This window comes from Diospyros lotus, chromosome 9 (assembly GCF_014633365.1).
Source record: "Diospyros lotus cultivar Yz01 chromosome 9, ASM1463336v1, whole genome shotgun sequence".
Lineage (NCBI taxonomy): Eukaryota > Viridiplantae > Streptophyta > Magnoliopsida > Ericales > Ebenaceae > Diospyros > Diospyros lotus.
The window spans coordinates 14,388,802-14,394,801 of record NC_068346.1 but is presented as its reverse complement, the minus strand read 5'-3'; positions in this window follow the sequence as shown (position 1 = coordinate 14,394,801).

Genomic DNA, 6,000 nt, shown 5'->3' with positions numbered 1-6,000 from the left:
TTCAAAAATGGCTACGGAGAGTAAAATGGTGGCTAGAAATAGATTTTTTCCTATTTAAATTGCAATTCTAATGGGTTCCCAATGACTTGGTCGACAGACAGGTCCAAGTAAGTGAGATGATCCATGCCTAGTTTGTTGATTATAAATTTTTCTATAGGTATATATAGAACTGGAAAAGACTCACTTTCACTTGAGCTACAAATGTGAAGGAAGTACTCACAGGGAATGGGTATTGTGTTTCTGTAGACTTTTCCCCTTCCTAGTAAATAGGAGGACAATTCAGTTACATATTATGAATAATCTAAACCAAACCAAGTTCAATGTATGACTCAAACAAAGAGAATAAGATAAAACAAAATGAAGAAGAAGAACAACGAGGAAGATGAACAAGGCTACAATGAGCCACACATTAAATTAGGGTTTAGTAATAAAGCAACATAATATATATATATATACAACAATAGATTAAAGAGGAAAAGACTAAACTACCCTTATGATGAAATACTAATTACGCTAACATCCCCCTCTCAAACTGACGATGCTACAACAAGAAGAAGCGAGAGTTTGTCAAGCAAGAAACGAAAACAATGAATTGGATGAGACTTCGTAAAAAAGTTAACAAGATGCAATGACGAAGACATAAAGGGTAAAGAAATAGTGTCATGCTATAGATGATGGCGAATAATATGAATATATTTCGTGCGCTCATGGAACATAGAGTTGTGAGATATCTGAATAGCATTTTTATTTTCACAATGCATAGGGGTTGGAGAGGAAAGAGGAACACCCATATCTGCAAGTAACCAACGCAACCACACAATCTCAGTAGTAGTGGATGTCATAGCACAATACTCTGCTTCAGTAGAAGAAAGAGAAACAACGATCTGTTTCTTACTTTTCTAAGAGATAAGAGAATCACCCAAAAATATGCAAAAGCTAGTAGTGGACTTACGATTAATGGGGTTACTGGCCCAATCAGTATCAAAGTATGCATGGAGCTCTAAAGAGGATGTTGATGGGAACAGAAGACTCTGAAAGCAAGTACCACGAAAATAGCGCAAAATACGAACAATAGCTTCCCAATGAACTGTAGTAAGAGCGAAAACAAATTGACTAACAATATGAACAACATAAGCAATATCAAGACATATAATGGTGAGATAAATAAGACATCCAACAATAGTGCGATACAAAGTGAGATCTGTCATGTGTACACCATCAGAATGTGAGTATCGAGCACTGGCCTCAAGAGGAGTGTTAGCAATTTTTGTATCAGTAAGACGAGCAGGCTCAATAGCATCAGTAGCATACTTCGACTAAGAAAAAAGATAACAACTAGGAGAAGAAGCAACTTCGATCCCCAAAAATAAGATAAAGGACCCAAGTCCTTCATTTCAAAACGACAAGTGCTATCAATATCATCAGAGAATGGGTCAATACGAATGAGTTCAGACTTTGTCACGTCATGAGTATTATCAAAAATTGAGAAGAATGGGATATGCTCAAGAAACACAACATGACAAGAAACACATAATTTTTTATTGATGGGATCAAAACAACGATAACACTTTTGGCCATCCTCATAACCTAAAAAGACACAAATAACAGAACATGAAGTCAACTTACTACGTTCTACTTTAGGATAAAGGACAAAACAAGTACAACCAAAAACTTTCAATAAGGAATAATTAGGAGGATGTCCAAACAATGTTTCAAAGGGAGACAGACCCGAAGTGTGAGAAGATGGAACCTTATTAATTAAACAAACAACAATGAGAACTGTTTCTCCCTAAAATTCACTAGGAACATTGGCAGACAAGAGAAGAGAACGGGCAGTTTCTACAATGTGCTTGTAAGCTCCTTAAGAGAATCCCACATCGGCCATGCAAAGGGGGAGAACTAGGTATATAAGTGCAGAGGGTGTTCTACATAGTGACGCGCGTTTTGAGATTAAATCCCAGAGTGATAAAATCGGGAATTGGTTGCGACCTGAACCGGACAATACGTTACTATGTGGACCCCGACCGTTACAAAATGGTATCAGAGCCGACCCCCGAGCCTCTGAGAGCGGTGGTGGGGCAAACCTCAATGACGATGCTGAGTCCCTAGGGGGGGTGTGTAGGCACCTTAGGCGAATCTCACATCGGCCATGCAAAGGAGGGGGGAATTGGGCATATAAGTGCGGAGGGTGTTCTACATTGTGACGCGCGTTTTGGGATTAAATCCTAAAGCGATAAAATTAGGAATTGGTTGCGACCTAAACCAGACAATACGTTGCTATGTGGACCCCGGCCGTTATAAAGTGGTATTAGAGCTAACCCCCGAGCCTTTGAGCACGGTGGTGGGGCAAACCTTAGCAAAGACGCTGAGTCCCAAGGGGGGGTGTGTGTAAGCACCTTAGGCGAATCCCACATCGGCCATGCAAATGAGGAGAACTGGGCATATAAGTGCGAAGGGTGTTCTACATAGTGACGCGTATTTTGAGATTAAATCCCAGAGCGATAAAATCGGGGATTCGTTGCGACCTAAACCAGACAATACGTTACTATGTGGACCCCAGCCGTTACAGTGCCTATGTTTTCGTTTAACAACACCATTTTGTTACAGGGTGATCAATACAAGAAGTTTGGTTAATTGTCTTATCAGAAGCAAGCAATGTAGAAAAATCAATAGAAGTATACTCTCCACCCAAGTCACACCGAAAGCACTTAATTACAAAAGAATGTTAAGTTTTAACAAGTGCTTTAAACGAACGATAAATATGAAGAAAATCACTACATCTTTTCATAAGATAAACCCAATAATAATAACTATAATCATCAATAAAAGAGACATAATATCGAGACCCCCCTTTTGTAACAATTGGAGTAGATCCCCATATATCAAAATGAACAAGATCAAATGGTGTAACTGAACGAGAGACACTGCGAGCAAAAGGAAAAGCAACAAAATTAGCTAATTTGCAACCATTAAAATTAGAAATGTCATGAGTTTTCAAATCTCCCAAATGACCCTTAGAAGCTAAAAATTTTAAACAACTAACGGAAACATGTCCAAGGCGAGAATGCCAAAAATAAAAATTAGAAGAAGAGGAATTAAAAGAGAAAGATGACAAATCAACACCAAAGGCTACAACATGCAGTGGTCTCAGATTGTCTAAAACATATAGCCCTCTTTGTCTATGGCCTATCCCAATAAACTTCTAAGATTGAGGATCTTGAACACAATAAGCAATAGAAGAAAATTGAACCAAGTAACCAGAATCACATAATTGACCAACAGAGAGATAAGATTCAAGGTAAGAGCTAGAACACAATAGACATCTAAAAGCGATAAATTATGTATATTAACAGAACCAATGCTTGCCAAGGGCAATGGGGTGCCATCGGTAGTCATAACATACAGAGATGAGTTAGAGGGACACAAGGAATCCAAAGATGTTAAGTGAGATGACATGTGCTTGAAAGCACCTGAGTCAAAGATCCATGAGGAAGAAATACCTGAAGGAGATTGGGATGACAAATTTGTATGAGTAAAGGCAAGCATAGCATGTGGTTGTGTGGCTAGGAACTTTTGAAACTACTCTGTTGGATCAATCAACAAAGGACCAGAAAAGGTTGGTGCTCCGAGTATAGAAGAGTCAGAAGGTGGCACTACAGTTACTGTGTTAGCATTGGGATGATAGAATCATTGTTGTGACTGCTACTGGCTCTGTGAATATTGTTGTTTCTTCAATAATTTAGAACATTGAAACTTCCAATGTCCCTTTTGTTTGCAAAAGCTACACTCATCACTAGCAACCCACATATAACCTTTATTTTAATTTTGCATATGTGATTGAAAAAGTACAACCAATATTAATGTGCTAAATGGGAAGAAATATCTCTCCTACTAGATATTTTAAACATGTTTCCTCAGCCACAAGTTCACTAACCACTGAGTCAACTGAGGGAAGTGGGGTGCGATACAAGATGGAGCCTCTAAATCCCTCAAAATTACTACGAATTGCCATAAAAAACTGAAGCAATTGTTGTTCTTCTCTGTAAGTAATATAATCTTTGCATGCTTTCAATCTTATCAATTCTATAAGTTCCAATTCATCCTAAATTAAAGTCATAACATTATAAAACTCCAAGATACTCATATTCTTCTATTGTAATTCCCATATATCATTCTCCAACTGATACCGCTTAGTAAAGCTAGACTTTGTGAATAACTTTTGCAAGTGATCCCAAACCTTCTTTGTTGTTTCATACTTCGCCAACTGTATACCAATGGAATGCTCAATAGAATCGTGAATCCAAGTAAGGGTTTTTGCATTGTTGGACTCCCAAACATCTAACTCTATCACATAATTATTAACAGTACTCGTAGGTTGCACAACTATTCCATTGACATAGTCCCATTCGTTTTTTACCCTTAAGAAAAATTTTCATCATAGTGCTTCAATATGAAAAATTCTTTCCATTTACGAAGGGTATAAATGGAATTCTCGAAAGAAAGAGACTGTAGGGTACACTAACACAGTATTAAGCGACCGAATCGACTAGAGGGAGTACCTCAGACCCTAGATACTTAAGGAGAATGGAATAGTACCAACGAGTGATTCGAGACATGATTTTAGTTATCAAAAGAAGTTGGATCGGGAACAGTTTTTGATATAGCAACGGAACAGACTGAGAAAACCGAATCAATGTACGAAACTTCCAAAAAGTCAACGGAGTGTTTTGAGGACCTATATTTTATATGTAGAATAACCCTTGAGTGATTTCGGGTTAAAACAAAAAGACTTAGGGTTAAATCGATCAATCGGGTCTAAGTGTAATTTTCTAATTTTGCCCGATGAAGGTCAAAAAAATAGTTTTTTGGGAATTTTGAGGATGAAATGAAGAGTACAAAACTTGTGGGTCTTAGTGGTATTGTTGAAAAGATCAGCGATGTTATGGAAATGGTCAAAATGGCATTTGAAGAAATAAGCGGGCCAAAGTGTAATAAACTTAATTAAACTTAGGTGTAAATGCAGCCAAAAATTGGCCGCCGCACGTGGAGACCATTTCTAACAATGGGACAGCCGAAGAAGGAGTGGGAGAGGTAGTATACGGCATAGGGTTGCTTGGGGGCCAAGCCTTGGCCGATGATTGGCCGAATGGTCGCCAAATTTTGCTATAAAATGGGGTCGAGGGTTTTGGATTGTTGGCATCAAATCGTCCTTGATTTTGGATGTTTTTGAGAGAGTTGATAAAGGGCTTTTGATCCTTGCATCAAGGGGAGAAATTTTAGAGAAATTTGTGCGTTTTGGAGCACGTTTGGAGGCTGTTCAACACTTGGCCGGAGGCGTGAGGCGGACGCCTAAGGCCGACCTACAATTGCCCGTTCAGGGGCTTTTCCTATGGCTTTTCGACTGGCAAGTTATGTTGTTGTGATCGACTGAGGAAGGGCTTCAAGACGGTATGCTTGGTTTGGCCATCAAATCAGTCGCAAGCGGCTAGAAGCGAGGAAGAAGATCGGCACGTGGCTACACGCGTCATCTTTCACTCGCAGGGTACGAGAGGGTGCGTGGGATAGGGGTATTTTTGGAACTTTGCTTTAGTATTTTTCTTAAATTATTTTAGAAATTATCATGTTGAAAAATTTTGAAAAATGTTTGAGAAGATAATTATTTTGGAATTATCGAAGTGAAAACTAGGAGAAAAATAGAGAAAATTATGAAAAATTAAGGAAAATGGATTTTGATGCTCCTTTAATTAAATATGGTGATTAGGGAGTGTCGTGGTTCAAGGTTGAGTATAAGTACAGGTGTTAGAAGTGTGGCACGCAAATCGAGGTAGTGCACGAGGATCGAGGGATTTCGAATACATTCGAGGTGAGTGTTTTCCCCCAAAACTTGATTTACTGTGGGTGTATCTACCCTACAAACTTGGTATTTGTGCTACTCAAATGTGTTATGATTTCATGCAAAATGATTTTGTTGCATGCAAACGGTAACTAGTCGCGGTTGGT